At 41.5% G+C, this 23,267-nt stretch overlaps 1 protein-coding gene across 13 annotated transcripts in view; it reads right to left on the reverse strand.

Moving 5' to 3' along the window:
- The window catches only part of JADE1 (jade family PHD finger 1), a 299,180-nt gene that overhangs the window by 238,713 nt on the left and 37,200 nt on the right, over positions 1–23,267 (reverse strand). For 8 of the 13 annotated variants that reach the window (XM_086346723.1, XM_086346728.1, XM_086346734.1 and 5 more), the window contains exon 2: positions 6,106–6,237. The exons of 2 other annotated variants lie outside the window; for them this stretch is intronic. The gene's annotated coding sequence lies outside the window, so the exon portion shown is untranslated. Of the gene's footprint in view, positions 1–4,610; positions 4,727–6,105; positions 6,238–8,582; positions 8,661–23,267 lie in introns of all 13 variants that reach the window. 3 more of the 13 variants (XM_086346730.1, XM_086346721.1, XM_086346724.1) reach the window with 2 other exon arrangements.

The following is a 23,267-nucleotide window of genomic DNA, read 5'->3' on the forward strand; positions in this document are numbered from 1 at the left end:
TTTCTGCTCTGGATCAACTTCTAAACAAGGTAAAAGGAGCACAGAAACTAAAGCACAAGAGAAGAGAAAAGAGAGGATGATACAATTTTGCTAAAAACCGACCAGAATTACATATAGGTAATAGAGCAACGTTTTCTTCTTTTCACACTCAACACTCCCCTGCTCTCCCTCAACACCTATTAATATCATCTCTGTGAGGAAGAGGAAAGCCAGGAATTGGGAAAGGACATGGCTTTTCCAGAGGTAAGCTGATGGAAGCAGACTAATATATAATCAAGGTTGGGAAGAAGACAGAAGTTCTTTCAGTACCATGGGTTTCCCTGGTAGCTCAGAGGGTAAAGAATCTGCCTGCATGTGGGAGACCTGGGTTCAATCCCTGGGTCAGGAAAATCCCCTGGAGAAGGGAAAGGCTACCCTCTCCAGTGTTCTTGCCTGGAGAATTCCATGGACAGAGGAGCCTGGCGGGCTACAGTCCATGGGGTTGCAAAGAGTTGGACACTACTGAGCTGAGTGATTAACACTTTTCAGCCTAAAAATAAAGTTATTTTAGCATAAAAAAATTTAAACACGTCCTAAGAGTGTGGTTTGAGAATCTGAGAGAAGCATTATACCTGTGTGGATGAGAAATCTGAATGATTTAAAAATGACTTACAGAAGTTCTAGCTACTCAGCCATTACATAAGCATCATTCTTAAAATATAACTGCAGGAGTTCCAGTGATCACATTCATATTTCCAGGAATCTGGATGGAGAAACAGACTAGAGGAACAGGGCAAAGGATATGTGCCCACTGTCTTTTAAAAAGCTTCCTAAATGCCTCCATACTACAATTCTACTTATATCTCATTGACCAGAAATTAGTTGTATTTCCACAGGATAAGCAGAAGGATAGGCCTCTAGCAGAAGAGTTTTATTCCACTGTAACAAGACCAGAAGATTAAACATCTCAGTACAGAGACAATAAATGTAGTGATGGGAAATTGAGTCATTTCCATCAGATTTCTTCTATTTTAATTAAAGATGAAGTAAAGTTATCTCCTGAGAATGACAGGGTAAGAATTAATGACAAGGAAGAAGTTTGAGCAAGCAGATAGAGGGTTCATCCAAGACTGGGGTTTTGCAAGGTAACTTCAATGGAAGGACCAAGAGTCAAGGGAATTTAGAATATGGACAATATATTCTGGATAGAAGGAAACTCAAGAAAGGAATGGCTGATGGATAGGCAGAAAGGACAGAGGAGAATTGAAATGAGTAAGCGGGAAGGATGTGAGAAGGTGGTCAGACAGGCAGTTGTCTGTCGTTGCTATTTCAGAAAAGGAGAAGTTTCAGGTGATATTCAGGTCCAGGGTGAAGCTATGGCACCGAAAGAGAGGGATAGAGCAGGGAATGGTCACTGAAAGATGAGGAGGTCAAATAATTGAATTGTCAATGGTTAGATAGTCCACACAGAAGGATCAGCAAAAAACCAAAAGAGAACAACATCAACATCATATTAATAGATATGAACTGTAAAGACACAGGAATCCTAATGTAGATTATTGATGGTCTAACCAATAGCCTTCCCTCATCCTTCATCGTTTTCTTTCTTTTTTTTTTTTTTTTTTTTGGGTGACAGAGCCTCTGTTCCCCACAGAGGCTATATACATGGGTTTATGATACATATCCAGCCAACAGGATTAGCAGGCACCATACTGGTGGTAGGGGTGTTACATACTGAATGTTTGTGTTCTCTCAAAATTTGTATGTATAATTCTAACATCCCCTCCACCACCATCACCATGTATTAGGAAGTGAAGCCTCTTGGAGGTAATTAAGTCAAGAAGGTAGACACTTTCAAATGAGGTTAGTGCTCTTATAAGAAAAAAAAAATGTGATTGAGAGAAATTCTCTCTCAGCCACATAAGGAAATAACAAGATTCAACTGTCTGCAAATCAGGAAGTGATTTCACCAGATACTGGGTCTGCCAGTGCTTTGATCCTGGACTTCCCAGCCTCCAGAATTGTGAGAAATAAATGCTTGTTGTTTACGCCACCCAGGCTATAGTATTCTGACAGTCGGAACCGGCTAAGACGGTGCGCTTCTGAGAAAAGAATTTCTCCCTGTTAAGAAACTGTAGATGAGGAGACACTGCCCTTTGTATCTTTGGATATTGTAGGTAAGCCAAATAACAATATTTAGAAATATCAGGTGCTAATCCCTGGAATTTATACATGTGAGTTTTTATGGGCAAAGAATCTTTGCAGATATAATGAAGGCTAGGACATGAGATGGGGAGATGATCCTGAATTATCCAGGTGGGCCCTAAATGCAATCACACGTGTCCCAATTTTAAGAAAGAGGCAGAAAGGAATTTGATACAGAAGAGAAAGAAAGACACACACAGAAGAAAAGGCGATGTGAAGATGAAGGCAGGGACTGGAGTAATGCAGCCACAAGCCATGGAATAGTGACAGCCACCAGAAGCTGGAAGAGGCAAGGAACAGATTCACACCTAGAGCATTTGGAGGGAAGATGGCCCTGCCAACACCTTGATTTCAGCTCAGTGATACTGACTTCAGATTTCTGGCCTCCAACAAGTGACAGAATAAATTATCATAGCTTAAGCCACCAAGTCGGTGACAATTTGTTACAGCCATAGGAAATTCATACTGAAATAGCTGTGAGGGATGTCATATTTGGAGTTACGGCAGCCATCTTGTGACCATGAAGAAACAAGTTAAAGGATAAACATGTGGAAGACGACAAAGTAGAAATATGGAAAGAGTTGCTGAATTAGCCAGAATGAGATTTCTTATAATGTGAGATTATGAACTTCCTTTGTAACTCTATACATTAATTAGTATGAGTCTATCCAAAAGGATGGGGGCAGTCATGGTTGGGAAGCTGCAGTTGAGTAACAAGGAAGGGACTTGCCCCGCTTTTCAACTCTGAGAATACACATAAAATTCCACATAAAAACGTGGAAAATGAACAGCTCCCATTTGAATGGGAAGCAGAACTGATAACTCAGGGGAGAGCCAGAAAATGTCTAGGGAAGAGGGAGGCATAGGGGCATTTGTTACACAGCAGACTTTTTAGAGGACAGTTAAGTGTTTAGGAAAAAGGGGAGGAGTGGAAAATGTTCTTAGAAAAGGATTATGTGAATCAGTACAGAGCACTATTGTAATAAGATTATATATAGGGTATAGATAGAGTGGAGAATAGGGAGAGACTCACACTTTGGACAGTGACCAAAGAAAATAGGTATAAAGCTTATCCAGCCCCAGGGCTGCCAAGAAAATGTTTCTATCAATACTGAGGCCAAAGTGCTCTTTAAACTTAAGCGTTCAGAAAGTTTTTCTGTGGAGTTTGTCAAACATTCCCAGGCCCCAGATCCTTACAGAGCAGATCTTGGCAGGGCCCAGAAATCTGCATTAGTAGTGAACATCCCACAGGATTCAACTGCAGTTGATCTAGGACCACACCCTGTCCTGAGCAGTGGCTTTCAAATGTCTTTCACTATAATCTACATTAGAAATAAATGTAGCATAAGGCACGTACACACACACAAGGTGAAACAATCTGGCTTAAGATCATAGAATTTCTTTTTACATAAAGCTGATGGCTGGTGTCCCTGGTCAAGTAAGTGACTCTTGTGGGTGGCATTCCTTCCAATGATGACTCAGGGACCTAGGCTGCTTCACACTGTGGCTCTGACATCTTGTGGCTTCGAGGTGGCCCTGGTGTCATCCACCAGATATATGGAAGGAAGAAACTGGGAAGCCTACGTGGGCGAGTTCCACGTGCCACAGATCACCCTGGATGTGCTACCACAGCCAGACCTCAGTCACCTGGCTGGTTGTAAGGGAGACTGGGAGAGCGGGCGGAGCTCCCAGTAAGCACTGTCAGACTCTCCACTTTTAACTAAAAGCAAAAGCTCACAAAATAATACTTACTCCTACCACATGCAATGTCCTCTGATATTTTTCTGTTTTGTTCTATTTCATTCCATTTTCTTTATTTTTAAAAATGCCAGCCTCCCCAGCTAACATGTTCTATTAAACAATCTACCATTTAAGAAGCATTGTCCCGGAGCCTGTCTGCATCTGTCCAAAAGGGGGTGGGTGGCCCCATGATTTGAGGAGCTCTGTTTCCTCTGAGTACATTCAGGACCCCTCCCCCCACCAGTCAGGCACACAGCATGTGTTCAGTCAGGGGTCACTGTTATTGCTCCCATGACTTAGTGGTGAAAAGGAAGGAATACAGAAAAAATACAACAGCTCCTCTTCCCTGAAGTTGTACAACTTTACAATTAAGCATAAAACGGTCTCTTGGGTATTTTGGGTTAAGACTTTAGAACTGAAACTTGTCACTGGTGTAAGATGCAGGAGGAAAAAGGGAGGGAAATTGTCTATAAATTAAGGGAGGACAGAGAGATGTTCAGCTTGCTTACTATGTGGTTGGCTTTCTCCCCACGGTCACATAAGCCACAATTCACAAGTTCACAATGTTAACTTCACTGGGTTTGAAGTGTCAGAAACCCCAAACTGTAGAGGTTTTCCTAGAGGTTTCTTACTCTTTCCAATCTAGATTGACTTGGATGATTAGTTTTTGGATAAATGACCCTCACCTGTATTTCAGAAGCTTCAAGTTAGGAGATGGGGCAGGAAAGTGAGCCTAACTCCAACTCCTCCACCAGCACCTGCAGTTTCCTGCCCTTCCTGCTGTCTCAGACCTTGGTTTGATCTGGGAGGAGAAAAGGAAGAGAAAAGAGGACTCGGAAAATGTGGGGAGAATGGGAAATGGAAGGGAGAGAGAGGGTAGAAGAGAGGAGAAGGGGCATTGGGGAAGCCTACTTCAGAGCAATTTTTACTGGCTGAAGAGAACGCAGTGTAAACTACTCTTCACTTTTTTTCCCCACCTTAAGCATGGATTTAGGAACAACCAACCAGAGGATGCAGGAAATTTCAGAATTCACTCAGTTTTTTGAGAAATGAAAAGTACCTGAGGAAAATGCTAAATGTCATTCAAGCATCATAGAATAAAGACAGCTCATTCTAGACATGTTAATATGAGGACTGAAAATTAGAAAGAGGCAGCTGTTGGGAAAGTCAGTGAGGGGTGCTAAGCCAGACAAGAGACCTGGAGCAGCTCATAGACCATCCTTTCTCTGGGGTAACTTTAGCCCTCAGAGGGCCTGTAGAGGTGAGACTAGAGTCCATCTTTCTATTTTTAATTCATAGTGTGGAGATAAGAGTTAAATATAAAGCAGATTAAGACTTCCCTTAAATCTCCTCTCCAAAAGAAAAACTGGAATTAATCTACAGGGGACTACTCTGTGGATGGCTCAGTACCATCATTTTCTAAGAATAAAATTGGAAGCAGAAAACTGTGTCCTTATCCTTTGACATCCAAGAATTATTGCCATCAAAGTACTACAGCCCATGAAATTACTTTCCAGGTTATACTCATTATATTGAGCATTTTCATTCTGTAGACCTGTGGTTTTAATGGAAAAGAAAAGAAGAAAAAAAAAGAAACCCTCACTTCATAAGACAACTGTTCCCATATACTGGCCCATTAATAGGTTGCTAATGCATGTGGAAATCATTATAAAATCACAAATGCTGAACTGAGAAGCAGATTTCAAACACTGATCGGCCTGGGCTTGTTGTGAAGTTTGGACCGTGAGAGCGTTGGATTCAGATAAGTGAACTGTAGCCTATATTCCCTACACCCTGCAGCTAATGAGGCACTCAATTACAGGCTGTGATTTTTTTTTTAACTTTTAATCACATTATATATTACCTTTATGGATTAGACATTACACAGGATGCTAACCTGGCTGCTAGAGTCTTCCTCAGTGGATGTGTTAAGCAGATAACACAGATGCAGCAGAACAATGAGATTAAGTGTGAGGGCTCTGGAGCAGGGGGCCTGGGTTTGAATCTGAGCCCCACCAATGACTCACTGTGTGACCTTGGGCAAGTTGCTTAATCTCTCTGTGCCGGAGTTGCCACTTGTGTAGAGGGAAGATAATAACAGTCCATGCCTCAAGTAAGGATTAATTGAGAAAATGTATGCAAAGAACTAAATCAGTTCCTGGCATTGTGGAGAGCACTCACCAGCAGCTGGGGTTTATCAGTTTCATGGTGCTGGAGATGCAAGAGAAATGAATGTGGAATGGCTGTGCACTCTGGTGGTGTAGTCCAAACTGCTGAGGCATATAGAGTCCTTATGATATCTCAGGCCTTGTCCTGTAAAAGAAGAAAAACCAGTCGACTTTCACTGATGGTCTTCTGTGTATCCAAAGTCACTGTAATGCACTGGGCCTTGCGTGGCATGTAATGCCTCAGTGTGTGCATTTAGATCCGTCCAAGTCAGGGGGCTTCCCAGGTGGCACTAGTGGTAAAAATCCCACCAGCCAATGCAGGAGACGTAAGAGACTCAGGTTTAATCCCTGGGTCGGAAGATCCCCTAGAGGAGGAAATGGCAACCCACTCCACCATTCTTGCCTGGAGAATCCCATGGACAGAGAAGCCTGGCAGGCTACAATCCACGGGGTCACAGAGTCAGACACGACTGAAGCGACTCAGCATGCACACACAGGAAGTCATGATGCTTTTCTGAACAATTCTCTCTGTGTGGTGCTTTCAGAGACACAGAAGAATTATAAAGAAGGTAAAACTCTGTCCATGATAAATGAAGACTGTGCTTAGTCGCTCAGTTGTGTCTGACTCTTTGTGACCCCATGGACTGCAACCCTCCAGGCTCTTCTGTTTCCAGGCAAGAATACTGGAATGGGTTGCCATGCCCTCCTCCAGGGGATCTTCCCAACGCAGGGATTGAACCAGGGTCTCCTGCACTGCAGGCGTCTGAGCCACAAGGAAAGCCCATTATATAAAGACTGGTTAGAGAGATTCTGTTTAACTAGGAAATACAGCAAACTCTTTATGGGGCCTAATATGAGAAGCAACTTTATGTATGAAGAGCAACTTGGATGCAAAGTGGGTAAGAACCGATCTTTGCTTTCAACTTTGCAATCAGCAGAAGGATAGAGTTAAGACATAAGGCTGAGAGAGTTATGTCTATCAAAGCAGAACAAACTGATTGTTACAGAGTCTCTGAAGAGGAAACGACAAAGACGACACACACTAATGAAATTCTCAAATGTGTTCTATTGCTAATCGAAGAGCAGCACACGCTAATTCATTTCACAAATACTTATCTATCATTTTCCAGGAACAATTCTTAGTGTTGGGGTTGTGTCACTGACTTTCTAATGGACAAAAAGACAATTAACAAAACAAAGTCCCAAAGTACATCTGTACATACATACACACACACACACAGAGAATATGTTAAAGTGTGAGTATTGTACAGAAAATAAAGCAGGATAAAGTGTTGAGGAGTGATGAGGAAAGAGATGCTTTATGACAAGTGGCTAACTGTGAGGTAAAGATAAAACATGCAAAAGAAATTAGAGAAGGTAAGATGTGGATATTTGGAGAAGGCAATGGCAACCCACTCCAGTGCTCTTGCCTGGAAACTCCCATGGATGGAGGAGCCTGGTAGGCTGCAGTCCATGGGGTCGTGAAGAGTCAGACACGACTGAGTGACTTCACTTTCACTTTTCACTTTCATGCATTGGAGAAGGAAATGGCAACCCACTCCAGCGTTCTTGCCTAGAGAATCCCAGGGATGGAGGAGCCTGGTGGGCTGCCGTCTGTGGGGTCACACAGAGTCGGACACGACTGAAGTGACTTAGCAGCAAGATGTGGATATGGGCTGAAAGCACTGTGGGAAGATTTTGCGGCCTGGGAAGGACACCGTAGAAGGAGTGGCGAGCTGGTCCTTCCAGGCCTGGGACAGGGAGAGCAGAGTGCTGCCAGAGGAGAGGCAGGGGCAGCCTGGAGGCATGGGCACCAGCAGGCAGGATGGGTGGGGGCAGATTACCATGGGCCTGGTAGGGGGCCACGGGGACTGTACGGTGTAAGTGTCAAGAGCTCCTGCAAACTGCCTGGGAAACACCAGCAGTTTTAGTTTCACATCAGCTGGTGAACGGGGACCAGAGCCTCAGGACCACGTTGAGGCCTGGAGATATCAGAGCACCTTCTCTTTCTCTCATCACTGTATTATTAAGAAGCTCAAAAACGCCTCTCTCCATGTGATAGAGAAAAGGCCATCTGCAGCCTCACGTCCGCATCCTCTGTGCTAGTCATGTGCAGGAGCTGCGTGCTCCCAGCGCCAGCTTATGCTTTGTTTCAAGGAAGCCTGAGCATCACTTCAGCACTTCGGCCAGTGGTGGGGGGCATTATACGCGGAGTGATAAACACATAGAGAAGAGGATGTCTCCAAAGGAGAGGAAGCTGGGGTGGGGAAACGTCCATCAACAGGGCTGCACTTCCATGCCTGAGCCTTAGTTTTCCTGCCTCTTCCTTCAAGGACACAGAGACTGGCTTCAGTAGCCTTCCCTGTCCCCCTGAGGTTGCAGCCTCAAATTTCTATGGGTCATGCAATCAAACAAAGATATCTTTTAAAAATACATATAAGCATGAAAACAACTTTGAATGAGAGTTTAAGGAGGACCATTCATTCATACCTTGAGCTATCTGGGGATATTCAGAGGCCTTTTGTAATAATTATGTCTCTGTTTCTGTGGGTTGAGTTGGCTGAAATCCTAAAGGGGACAAAATAGTCTGTATGAAGTAAATATAATTCCTTAATGTAAAATCAAAAGGTCAGGTGTATCAGGTGAGTTTGCCTTACTTGGAGACTTGAAGGAGGCAGTTTAATTCAGGGTATGTGTAAAATATGTTATTCTTTTTTTTGGTAATCAAATCAGCCTAAAAGTCAGTATTTCTGACATACAGACTCTCTCCCATGACTAGCTCCCTAGAAAGCCCATAACTTTCCTCGAACTGACCTATTTTGTTTCAATAACCAGCACATTCTATGCCCCATTGATGTAAAACTGCTATTTAGAAGTTTGTTAATTCACTTACTGTATTTAACAAATATACTGAGCACCCAATATGCGCTAAGTACAATGCCAGGTGCTAGGGATTCAGAGGAGGACAAGACAGGTAAGCCATTGCCTTCCTATATGGAAGGTATAAGCCACAGTTCTTCAGCCTTCTTAGACGGGCTTCTCTAAACTCCAGCTGAGAAATTCTGCCTCTAAGAGCTGTGTTGTCATTAGTTCTCTTTTAGACACTGCATCTTATTTCAGCAATCAAGTCATTAATCACAGAGCAGGGAAATATTCCGTGATTCATATTTTCAGAATATTATAAAACATTTATAAAATCAGAATATAAGATGAATATTGTGAATAAGCAAAAACAGCTTTGAAATTCCCTGTAAGACGGTACCAAACTGGAAACCAACACATGCTCAGTTCAGTCACTCAGTCATATCTAACTCTTTGCCACCCCATAGACTGCAACACTGGAGAAGGCAATGGCACCCCACTCCAGAACTGTTGCCTGGGAAATCCCATGGATGGAGGAGCCTGGTAGGCTACAGTCCATGGGGTCGCTAAGAGTCGGACATGACTGAGCGACTTCACTTTCACTTTTCACTTTCATGCATTGGAGAAGGAAATGGCAACCCACTCCAGTGTTCTTGCCTGGAGCATCCCAGGGACAGAGGAGCCAGGTGGGCTTCCATCTATGGGGTCGCACAGAGTTAGACATGACTGATGCAACTTAGCAGCATCAGCAGCAGCAGACTGCAACACGCCAGGCTTCCCAGTCCATCACCAACTCCTGGAGCTTGCTTAAACCCACATCCATCTAGTCGGTGATGCCATTCAACCATCTCGTCCTCTGTTGTCCCCCAACACATGCTATATCTGAGTAAATCTAACTTAGTGTTTTCTCTGACTTTGGTTAGGCACTAAAGTAAATGGTTGACTTTCATTTAGGGGCAATATTGTTGATAAAAACAACATATCTTTAAAACACAAGAACTGCATTCAGCATCTGGTAACTGGGGACTGATTTAGAGAACAGTAGATCAGTGTGTAGGCTGATTTGAAATAGTCATGAATGAGTTCTGTTTGCTTCTAATAATTCTAATGGCAATACAGCTCTCAATCATCAAGTCAAAGGCATCCATGGCATCAGAAGTCTGAAAGCAGCCTCACCCCCTGCCCCTCAGTCCATGTACTCCACTATTCAGGGGAGAAAAACTGAGGGTTCCTTCATCCACGAGGAGGATGAAGACATGCTGAGAGGGCCATTGGACCCAAAGAGGCCTGGGTTAGATCAAGGGCAATGTGCAGAATATGAACATGGAGCCTGGACTGCTAACCATCAGCAGTAAGATGCTGTTACAAAGTCCACAAACTAAAGAAGAGAAGTCACGTCTCAGTCGAGGTCAGCAAAGACCAGAGAACACTTGGACAAGACCTGTAACTTGGGTCTTCCCTGAGTAGAAGGATGGTGAAGGGAAGAATACTACTGGTGTCCAAGTATGTGACCAAAGAGACTAAGTATAAAACTAGAAGTGACGGAGTTAATTTTAAATAACAAAGTTTACATTGCCTACCAAAAATGAGGGCTTGAGGCCTAAGTTGTGTTCAGTTATGAAAAAAACAAAGTCACATTTCTATGTATATAAATGGTCTACACATTGTAAGTCAGCTACACCTGTCTCGCAGGTCCGTCTCTCTAACACAACCTCAGTAAGTAGACTGTCAGAAAGAATCACCAGTACAATTTAAATGGTTGCTCTTGTGTATTGAGAGAAATATATACTGAGTTTTCATAAATTAAATGCATGAAGACTCCATCTACCCATGCTCTTTGTTCCCCATTCCAACAGCTCTCATAACAGTAGGCTCAAAGAACACAACAGTCTGCTTGGATAAACATCGCAGTGTATATCCACCAATACTCACATCCAAACTCTCCAAGCACAGGAGAAATGAGAAATTTCATTTATTTATGCTTAATATCCTTCTGGGTTTAAATGAGACGAAATTCTTTTATCACCTGGAATCTAGGCATTTCTTACTTTAAAAGCTACTCTAGGACTTCCCTGGCGGTCCAGTGGCTGGGACTCCACACTCCCAATGCAAGGGGCCCAGGGTTCGATCCCTAGTCAGGGAACTAGATACTGCACAGTGCAACTAAGAGTTCGCATACTACAACTAAAGATCCTACCTGCTGCAACTAAGACCCGGCACAGCCCAATGACCGAGTGATTAAATGAATAAATAAGTAAATGAATATTTTTTTAAATTAAAAAATAAAAGCTACTCTAGAATTATACCCCATTCTGTCTTATTATCCATTATTAAATAGGGCCCAGATATACTGTAAATGGGCTTCCCGGTGGTGCAGTGGTAAAGAAGCCACCTGCCAACACAGGAGACACAAGAGACCCAGGCTTCAATCCCTGGGTTGGGAAGATTCCCTGGAGGAGGAAATAGCACCCAACTCCAATATCCTTGCCTGGAAAATCCCATGAACAGAGGAGACTGGCAGGCTCTAGTTCATGGGGTCACAAAGAGTAGGACACAACTTAGCAACTAAACAACAACAATACTTCTAAGCTAGACTGGTCAACAGGAACTCGGGCAGGTTATATATTCATATAAATTAAGAATTGTCATATATTCTTAATATGAATTGATAGACATATGGAAATTTAGTCAGATAATATGATATTGAAACATACCCAATGCTGAAATCCTAGGATTTCTAGGCTAAACACCCTGCATAACTACAGTTAACATCTTTAGGGATAAAAGAACATTGATTCTGTTATGGGAAATAGCATCATCTTTTGCCATCCTTGGTTCAGTTCTCCAAAATGTTACTTTTAAGAAGCCCCCGCTATAAAGGTGGGGTGGACCTGGTGTTGGGATGATGGAAACAGATTTTTCTTCTACCTTGTTGAAAAGAACTATTCAGTTAGGTAGGGTAGGAGACTAAAACCATTAGTGCTGCCCAGGGCAGAGCGGAGTAAGACGATTAAAAGGTAGAAACTGAGAACAAATCTATTACAGACAGGCAATTAGCTTTGGAGATCAGTGTCTCAGAGTCATCTTTACCGCATAAAGGCAGCTTCTCCTGGTGACCGGGACATAGTTGCACAGCTGTGCAGGCCTTGAAGGCCTAAGGAGAGACAGTGAGCAGAGGCAAGAATGTCTATGGAGATCCCAGTGCCCAGCAAGCACATCTCTGTTCACATGTGCTGGCAGGCTGCCCAGAAGGCATCAGCCCAGCTGTTGGATCTGGTGGCAGTCTGTTTAACTCCACCATATGGGGAGCAAAATCTTAGCTCTCCAGTCAGTGAGGCATTTTCCAGGCAAAAGCTCTAATAAGCATTTGGTTCAGTGGTCAATGCAAATCAGGAAGGGCTGAAGGAATGGCAGGCAGATACATCTACCTTCTCAAGGAGGAAAGCTAGTTTGGATGTTTTATGGCTAGTGACACTATGATAGCTGAAACTGGCGTCATAGCTATTAGCTAAGAATCTCTAAATCATATATATTACAAAATTCTAGAGCTGAAGGAGACTTTAGAGATTGTCCAGTTTTTGGAAAAAATTAGAAGCTAAGGGTTTAATGGTTTATCAAAATTACACAGGTATTTCACAGTAAAGCCATGACAAAACCCCAAACAGCCTGACTACAAATTCAGGGATCTTTTCATTATACTGAACAACTTTTTGAAATAAATAAGACATCTCTCACTTGTTACTGTCCAGTCATCATCACTTCCTTCCCCTAAGTATCTAAAAAGGGTCTTTCTAAGTGTAAATATCTGGAAAACTTTTGCAGGTTTTGTTTAGAAAGCTTTTGCTTGCTACCAACATCCTTTTAACATTCTGTGACATTTTCCTAAATGTATTTATTTTTCTAGCTGCAGAGATAAAAATGATAATGATTCAAAAGTTATAGAAATGAAAAAAAATTTTTTAGTAATTCCTAGCCTTTAGAGTCAGCCACAAATAAGTTAATGTAATCCTTCCAGATATTTACATATATAATATATAGATATATACACAATTTATATTTTACAATTATATAAATATATATTACAAATATATACACAAATACATATAAAATGTGATATGGTATATAATATGTGAGTTGTCAACAATTAAATGCAGCAGGACAGGCAGAATGAACCATATTATAAAGCTTTTGTTATCTGAGGAAAAGCACACTATTCCTACTTGGTGTAGAGGAGATGAATTACTGAACATCTGAAGAGTGATATTTCTTACTCGGAGAAAATATAGCCAGGCCTTTGACCATAAAGTCTAGACCTGCTTCACCAAAACTCTCTTGTGCCCTCACTCCTCACTATCCTACTGGTAACATATTTTATGTTTCTCAAGCCCAAGGAAGAGAATCTAAGCTCAGATCAAGGCTGCCTATTTGGAGAGCAAGAAGGCAGAAGAACCCAACCTTTAGGAGAGGGAGGAGGGAGCACTGGCTTCCAGAAGACAATAGGCTGAACCTTTCTAAACTGCTAAGTTCCAAGAGCTGATAGCAACTACAGCAGTGAAGGAAGTGTGTGCCTAGGCAGGCCAGGAACTTGGCATCCTGAGGGAGGCTCAGTAAAGATATCAGTGCACAAGCACCAGCATGGAGAACGAGATGTTGCCAGAGGAGTTGCCCGCCCACAAATACATTCCGTGGGCAGGAAGACCAAGCTCTCAAAGAGAAACTCCACTGACTGATAACCAGGGACTTCATCCCCATTTATCTTTGACCAATAGGGCCTAAAAGAGTTCTTTTATGATCCCAAATGAGTGAAAGGGGCTCCCTTCAAAATGACTGAGAACAGACTCCCCAACAATCATGATGGAAGGGACTGAGTCTTATTGAAATAGAATTGGAACAAGAGTGGTATGTTAACACTCTTTTACCTTTGAGCTGTGGAGCAAATCAAACATGTAACACATATATGATATGATTTCATGTGATATTATTTACATATCAGGATACCCAAGGATGAAAAAAATTATTTCATTATATTTGCACACCTACGTTATATTAAATATGAAGATTTAGTCAAGAGAGATTAAATACTTAAAAATTTTTAAACCAAAATCTCAAAAGAAATTTTATGAAACTATATATATATATATATATATATGAGCTAGGGATCTGGGAGACCTTCCTACAGTTTATATCAAAAAAATATAGAAGTGATACAAGGAAAGATGGGTATGTTTGATACATAAAAATATTTAAAATTTTGTTTTAAAAAAGGCATACAATTGATAAAGTTTAAAAGTAAATGCTAGGTTAGGGAAAAATTGACATGGATATGTCTGATAAGGAGCTAATCTCAGTAAAACGCAAAAACTCCCACAAATTAGTAAGAAAAAGATAAAGCAATTGTAACAGACATAAAAGCAAATAATATGAATAGAAAACTCACAGATGAGCAAATGCAAATGATGATGAAATCCATAAAAAAGATGCTTTATTTCACTAGTTGCCAGGGAAATATAAATTTAAAAAACAATGATATATTCCTCCTCACTCATTAAATAGGCATTTTTTTAGAAAGGGATACTCTAACACATTGGTAAAATTTAAATACACACAAATATTCTCTAACCCAGAAATCCCACTTCAAGTAAATCAACACCAGAAAATCTGAACTATCTCTTTGATGGCACAGGAAGAAAGATTCCTTAAACAACACACAGGAAAAAACATGAAACATAAAGGAAAACATTGATAAATTGGCTATATTAATGTTTACTTCTACATGCCAAAGGATGTCTTAAACACATTTAAAATAAAAGTCTTAAACTGGCAGAAGACAGCTGACATTCATATAATGATCAAAAGATTAATGTCAAGAAATACTTGTTTTATGTGGAAAGTGAAAGTGTTAGTCACTCAGCTGTGTCCCATTCTTTGTGATCACACAGACAATACCCCACTAGGCTCCTCAGCCCATGGAATTCTCCAGGCAAGAATACTGGAATGGGTAGCCATTCCTTTCTCCAGGGGATCCTCCTGACCTAGGGATAGAACCCGGGTCTCACACACTGCAGGCAGATTCTTTACAGTGTGAACCACCAGGGAAGCTTTGTTTTATAATATGTAACTGCCAATATTCAATAATTTTGACTTACAAAAATGGCAATTTCATGTGATTCAACCTAATACAAAGAACTCTTCCAAATCAATTTTAAAAAGACCATCAACCTAAGAGAAAAAAAACTGGACAAAGGATATGAATTCACAAATAAGGAAAACTAAATGGCCAATAAATGTTTGAAAATATGCTTAAATCACTAGAAACATGGGAAATAAAAACTATGATGAAGGGCTTCCCTGATGCCTCAGTGGTAAAGAATCCACCTGCTAATGCAGGAGATGGGGGTTCAATTTCTGATCCACGAAGATCCCACATGCTGTGGAGCAACTAAGGCAGCATGCCACAACTATTGAGCCTGTGCTCTAGAGCCCAGGAGCCACAACTACTAAACCCACACACCCTAGAGCCCGTGCTCCACAACAAGAGAAGCCACCGCAACGAGAAACATGTTCACCACAACTGGAGAGTAGCCCCTGTTTTCCGCAACTGGAGAAAGCCTACATGCAGCAACCAACACCCAGCACAGCCGAAAATAAATAAAGTTATAAAAAAGAAAAACTATGATGAGATACCTTTCACATGATAAGGTTGACAAAGATTAACAAGCACTGGTAAAAATGTGGGGAAATAAGAATTCTTACACATTATAGGAGTGTAAATTATTATAAATTTGGCAATATCATTATGAAGTTGACAAGTACAGTCAGTATCTGTCCCACCAACTTCACAGCCAGATTTACACATAACTATACATACACCTAGATAGCTTATTGAAAAGCAGAGACATTACTTTGCCAACAAAGGTTCGTCTAGTCAAGGCTATGGTCTTTCCTGTGGTCATGTATGGATGTGAGAGTTGGACTGTGAAGAAGGCTGAGCACCAAAGAATTGATGCTTTTGAACTGTGGTGTTGGAGAAGACTCTTGAGAGTCCCTTGGACTGCAAGGAGATCCAACCAGTCCATTCTGAAGGAGATCAGCCCTGGGATTTCTTTGGAAGGAATGATGCTAAAGCTGAAACTCCAGTACTTTGGCCACCTCATGCAAAGAGTTGACTCACTGGAAAAGACTCTGATGCTGGGAGGGATTGGGGGCAAGAGGAGAAGGGGATGACAGAGGATGAGATGGCTGGATGGCATCACTGACTCGATGGACATGAGTCTGAGTGAACTCTAGGGGTGATGGACAGGGAGGCCTGTTGTGCTGAGATTCATGGGGTTGCAAAGAGTCAGGCACGACTGAGCGACTGAACTGAACTGAAACATACACACACACCTCCTTATAACTACACCTCAAGGAGATATGGATAAGGAAGATTAATAGACCATGGTTTAAAACAGTAAATAATTGGAACTAATATAAGTAACAATGCATCTTATAAGTGATTATCAGATAAGTAAACTGGTAGATTCAATCCATCAAAATTTAAAAATGTGCTCTAGGACTTCCCTGGTGGTGAAGTGGATAAGAATCTGCCTGCCAATGCAGGAGACATAGATTGAATCCTTGGTCCAGGAAGATCCCACATGCCACAGAGCAACTAAGCCAGTGCACCACAATGTGAGCCTGTGCTCTAGAGCTCATGAGCCGCAACTACCAAGCCTGTGTGTTGCAAATACTGAGGCTGTGTGCTGCAGTTACTGAAGCCCACATGCCTAGAGCCTGTACTCCAAACAAGAGAAGCCCATGCACCTCAATTAACAGTATTCCCTGCTCACTGCAACTAAAGATAGCCTGTGTAAAGCACAAAGACCCTCCAAAAATTAAATAAATAAAATAAAATAATTTTCTCTACATGGGTTAATGTGGATAGGTCTTAAAAGATACAATGTTGAATAAAAAACAAATTGCAGAAGGATACCTGGAGTATCCCCTTCATGGATCACCACTTTGTCACGGCAAAGGGGCTTGTGTAACTCAGTGAAGCTGTGAGCCAAGCCATGCAGGGCCACCCAAGACGGTCAGGTCACAGTGGAGAGTTCTGGCAAAATGTGGTCCACTAGAGGAGGAAATGGCAAACCACTCCAGTATGCCTGGGGTGAGAACCCCATGAACAGTATAAAAAGGCAAAAAGATATGAGACCAGAAAATGAGCCCCCCCAGATCAGAAGGTGTCCAATATGCTACTGGGAAGAGCAGAGGGCAATTACTAATATCTCCAGAAAGAGTGAAGAGGCTAAGTCAAAGCAGAAATAACACCCAGTTGTGGATGTGTCTGATGGTGAAAGTAAAGTCTGATGCTGTAAAGAACAATACTGCATAGGAACCTGGAATGTTAGACCCACAAATCAAGGTGAATTGGATGTGGTCAATCAGAAAATGACAAGAATGAACATCGACATCTTAGGAATCAGTGAACTAAAATGGATGGGAAAGGGCAAATTTAATTCAGATGACCATTATATCTACTACTTTGGGCAAGAATCCCATAGAAGAAATGGAGTACCCCTCATAGTCAACAAGAGTCCAAAATGCAGTACTTAGGTGCAATCTCAAAAATGACAGGATGATCTCAGTTCGTTTGCAAGGCAAAACATTCAACATCACAGTAATTCAAGTCTATGCCTCAACCACTGATGCTGAAGAAGCTGAAGTTGATGAGTTCTATGAAGATCTACAAGACCTTCTAGAACACTAAAAAAAAAGAGATGTCCTTTTCATCATAGGGGATTGAGATGCACAAGTAGGAAGTCAAGAGACACCCAGAATAACAGGCAAGTTTGGCCTTGGAGTACAAAATGAAGCAGGGCAAAGGCTAGCAGTTTTGCAAAGAGAACACATTGGTCATAGCAAACACCCTTTTCCAACAACACAAGAGGTGACTCTACACATGGACACCACCAAATGGTCAATACCAAAATCAGATTGATTACATTCTTTGCAGCTGAAAATGAAGAAGCTCGATACAGTCAGCAAAAACAAGACCTAGAGCTTACTGTGACTCAGAACATCCATTCCTTATAACATAATTCAGGCTTAAACTAAAGAAAGTGGGGAAAAACACTAGACCATTCAGGTATGACCTAAATCAAATCCCTGATGATTATACAGTAGAAGCGACAAATAGATTCAAGGGATTAGATCTGATAGACAGACCACTTGAAGAACTATGGACAGAGGTTCATAACATTTTATAGGAGGCAGTGACCAAAACCATCCCAAAGAAAAAGAAATACAAGAAGGTAAAGTGGTTTGTCTGAGGAGACTTTACAAATAGCTGAGTAGAGAAGAGAAGCAAAAGCAAGAGAGAGCAGGAAAGATATATCCAAATGAATACAGAGTTCTAAAGAACAGTAAGGAGAGATTAGAAGGCCTTCTTCAATGAACAATGCAAAGAAATAGAGGAAAACAATAGAATGGGAAAGACTATCTCTTCAAGAAAATTGGAGATATCAAGGGAACATTTCATGCAAGAATGGGCAAGATAAAGGACAGAAACAGAAAAACCTCAACAGAGGCAGAAGAGATTAAGAAGAGGTGGCAAAAATACACAGAAGACCTGTACAAAAAGGTCTTGATGACCCAGATAAACACAATGGTGTGGTCACTCACCTATAGCTAGACATCCTAGAGTGTGAAGTCAAATGGACCTTAGGAAGCATTATCATCAATAAAGCTACTGGAAGAGATGGAATTTCAGCTTAGCTATTTAAAATACTAAAAGATGATGCTGTGAAAGTGCTGCACTCAATATGTCAGCAAATTTGGAAAACCCAGCAGTGGCCACAGAACTGGAAAAAGTCAGTTTTCATCCCAATTCCAAAGGACGGCAGTGCTAAAGAATGGTCAAACTACCTGACAATTGGGCTCACTTCCCATGCTAGTAAAGCATGAAAGTCACTAAGTCATGTCCTACTGCAGGCGGATTCTTTACCATCTGAGCCACCAGGGAAGTACCTCCCCTCCCCTGCCCCACCCCATGCTAGTAAGGTTATGCTCAAAATCCTTTTAAGCTAGGCTTCAGCAGTACTTGAATCAACAACTTCCAGATGTACAAGCTGGGTTTAGAAAAGCCAAAAGAACCAGAGATCAAATTGCTAACACTCGTTGGATCACAGAGAAAGCAAGGGGATTCCTGAAAAACATATACTTCTGTTTCATTGACTACATGAAAGCCTTTGACTGTGTGGATCACAACAAATGCGGGCAATTCTTCAAGATATGGGAATACCAGACGATCTTACCTGTCTTCTGAGAAGTCTGTATGTGGTTCAAGAAACAAAACAGTTAGAACCTTACATGGAACAACTGACTGGCTCAAAATTGGGAAAGGAGCATGACAGTGCTGTATATTGCCACACTGTTTATTTAACTTACATGCAAAGTACATCATGTGAAATGCATGCCAGGCTGGATGAGTTACAAGCAGGAATCAAGGTTGCTGGGAGGAATATCAACAAACTCAGATATGCAGATGACACCATTCTAATGGCAGAAAGCAAAGAGGAACTAAGAGCCTCTCGAGTAGGGTGAAGGAGAAGAATGAAAAAGCTGGCTTAAAACTCAACATTAAAAAAACTAAGATCATGGCACCCAGTCCCATCACTCCATTCCAAATAAAGGGGAAAAAGTGGAAGCAGTGACAGATCTTCTCTTCCTGGGCTCCAAAATCACTGTGGATGGTGACTGCAGCCATGAAATTAGAAGACGCTTGCTTCTTGGAAGGAAGACTATGACAAATCTAGACAGGATATTAAAAAGCAGAGACATCACTTTGCCTACAAAGGTCCATATAGTCAAAGCTATGGTTTTACCAGTAGTCATGTACAGATGTGAGAGCTGGACAATAAGGAAGGTTTAATGCCAAAAAAAATGATGCTTTTGAATTGCAGTGCTGGAGAAGACTCTTGAGAGTCTCTTGGACAGCAAGGAGATCAAATCAGTCAATCCTAAGGGAAATCAACCCTGAATACTCACTGGAAGAACTGATGCTGAAGCTCCAAATCTTTGGCTACCTGATGTAAAGAGCCAACTCACTGGAAAAGACCCTGACGCAGGGAAAGATTGAAGGCAAAAGAAGAGGGCAGCAGAGGATTAGATGGTTGGATGGCATCACCAACTCGACTGACATGAACTTGGGCGAACTCCAGGAGATGGTTATGGACAGGGAGGCCTGACATGCTGCAGTCTATGGGGTCACAAAGAATTGAACACAACTCAGTGACTGAACAACAACAACACCTGGAGTATGAGCCTAGTTATATAAATTTTTAAATTAGAGAGAACTGTGTATACATAGTAAAACATGGAGGTGAACAATACATAGCTGTTTTAAAGTAGTTATAAGGGAAGGGAAAGAAATAGAATGGAAGAGGAATATAATGAGATCCTTTAGAGAACAAACTTGTGGTTACTGGAGGAAGGATGGGGGTATGGATAGTTAAGGAGTTTGGGATGGACACGTACACACTGCTATATTTAAAACGGATAACTGACAAGGACCTACTGTATGAAAGTAAAAGTTGCTCAGTTGTGTCCCACTCTTGCAACCCCATAGACTATACAGTCCATGGAATTCTCTAGGCCAGAATACTGGAGTGGGTAGCCATTCCTTTCTCCAGGGGATCTTCCCAACCCAGGGATCGAACCCAGGTCTCCCACACTGCAGGCGGATTCTTTACCAGCTGAGCCACCAGGAAGACCTAATGTATATAGCCAGTAGGAATGGGACTGTGCTCAATGTTATGTGCCAGCCTGGATGGGCGGGGAGTTTGGGGGAAAGTGGATACATGTATACATATGGCTGAGTTCTTTCAATGTTCATCTGAAACTATCACAGCTCTGTTAACTGGCTATAACCCAATACATAAAAAGTTAAAAAAAGAGGTCTTTATAATTCTAATATTTTTTAAAGCCTGAAGTAAATATTCAAAATGTTAATAAACATTTTAAAAATAATGTTTAAAATGTTTAAAAATAATGTTGAGTGCTCCAGTGTTTTTGTATTATCACCCATTTCTTTCTGTAAATTAGAAATATTTATAACATTAAAAAGTGAATAAACATTTGCTTTATAAGCTTCCATGAACAATGAAGCTTGTTGCAGCATTGTTTATAGAACTGGGCCAATACTGATGCCCACTGACAGAGCAGAATCTGAGGAAATCATAGTACATAGTACATCCATATCATGTACTTCCCTCATCTGTGGATTACAACACTTTTAACTATTTTAACTATTAAAAATAATGTGACATTAATTTAGTATCTCTCATTGTTGAAGTAATGAAAAATGGGGTCCCATGATAAATAGTATCCCAAAACTGGCTATGTAATATTTCATCATATACAAGCAGGTGACATCATAGGTGAAGGCTTGCCCACTTGCCTCATCCTGTTTATTAATTGTACATTTTCTTCCCTCTGCCCTTTCTACGTCTTTGGAGTTTTCAGTTGGAGAGTCATTTACCAACTTCCAATTTTTCTGTGGTTACAGCTGGAACCTCCAGGTCACATCATTTTGCAGGAGAATAAATTATGACACAAGGGTCTTTGGTTTGATTTCTAATTAAACAGAAAGGCCCTTAATAACTAACTCATTAATTTATGTGGGTGGCAAATGTCAGAAAGCACTTTGGGATTTCAGAGTTCTTCTTCCCTATCACCAAGGGAAGAGTCACCCCACCAACTTGTTACCTCTATGCCCGTGGCCCCTTTCTCCAAGAGTTCAGTTACCCTCTGGTCACCATTCTCCTGTACTGCTGGGTGATGCCAGGCAGGAGATGAAGACACAGACATTCTTAGAGCATTTCTGCTGAGAATCCAGGGCACTGCAGAAATAGTAGATAGTGTGTGTAGAAAAAGACTAATAATAGATAATGGCTAACAAGGGGTCCTGCATCCCTAGGGACCTCTGTGCTGTCTCCATGAAGTCAGTTCTCTATAAATACAGCCCATGGAGACTGTTGCTTTATCACAGAGGGTTATACCATCATTTGAAGGATTCAGTAACATTCACATAGCTCCTTAAAGACATACTTCTCTCTCTCAACTGTTCGTTTGGTTGATATTTTAAGAGCTACTTCTATACTCTGGATATGTAGTCTACTGATGTTCCACAGCTGTGAAAGGATCACTCATACACCATGCCAAGGCCTTCCAAAGCCCTCATCATCCAGAAATAAAATTCCATTTCTTAGGAGGAAAATGAAAGTTGGGGTGGGTTTTTTTTTTTTTTTTTTTTTTTAAATAATGTTGAGAGTTTCTTCTCACTATAGCAGATTGGATCAAAATCTCACAAAGGAGCATAGAGACAAAGGGAAGTGATCTGAGGCTTCCTGGTGAAAGGAGGTCACGTTATTGTCCTTTTCGCCTCTTCCCTGTCAACACCTCTGCAGGAAGTGAGCCTTCAGAAAGGCGACTGCACACACGGGCTTCTCCAGACTGGGAAACAGGACTCAGATTGATAACTACCACCAGCACACTGGCCATTTGCAAACTGTTCCCATGTGAATGTTTAAAAGCCCTTTTTGGACCAATTGAGGACAAAGGAAATGTTGGACGAAAACAAGTTAGTGATTTTAACTGCTTCCCCTTCAGTGGCTAGCTGATTTCCAAGATCTTCTTTACCGGAATGGTTTGAATGCCAGGGCATTCTTCCTGTGATGCTGACGTAGCCAGACAGTAGAGTACTAGAGTCACGCTAGGGGTAGCTGGCAGGCATGGGCTTTCCACAGAGACTTTGTAAAACCCACAATCCAGTTCCCAGAGACAGAAAAACATTAGATGTCAAATGTGGCATATTAAAGAAGAAAGTGTTTTTGTTTTAGATTATATCTAATACATAGTACTAATGCCCACCCAAACATTAAAATCAACCCCCAGATGGAATGTATTTGCTGTTTTTTAAGATGCACTTTTAAACCTCCACCCTGTAATAACTCTGGCCTTTTATACAGCTCATAAGCCCAAGGCTATATGTTCTTCTCATCAGGGTTCACTTGAGATGGCCTGTAACCTTTCTGGTGAGGAAGCATGACTTCTTTTTCTCAGGCTTTTAGATAACTCTCCTAAAATATCACAGTGATGGGTCTGGTCTGGGACTCGGGAGTGTTGTCCACAAAGGATGGAGAAAGTGGATGTTCAGGCGCTTGCACATTCCAAGTTAAAATGCCCCTGTGACAGGAGCTGAGACTTCTGTGAATTAGGTTTTCACCCAATTCAGGATCACCTTATAGCCTAGAATCCAAGGGCCTTCATATT

This window comes from Bos grunniens, chromosome 17 (genome assembly GCF_055505025.1).
Source record: "Bos grunniens cultivar Pamir isolate PY7600 chromosome 17, Bosgru_T2T1.0, whole genome shotgun sequence".
NCBI classification, from domain to species: Eukaryota; Metazoa; Chordata; class Mammalia; order Artiodactyla; family Bovidae; genus Bos; species Bos grunniens.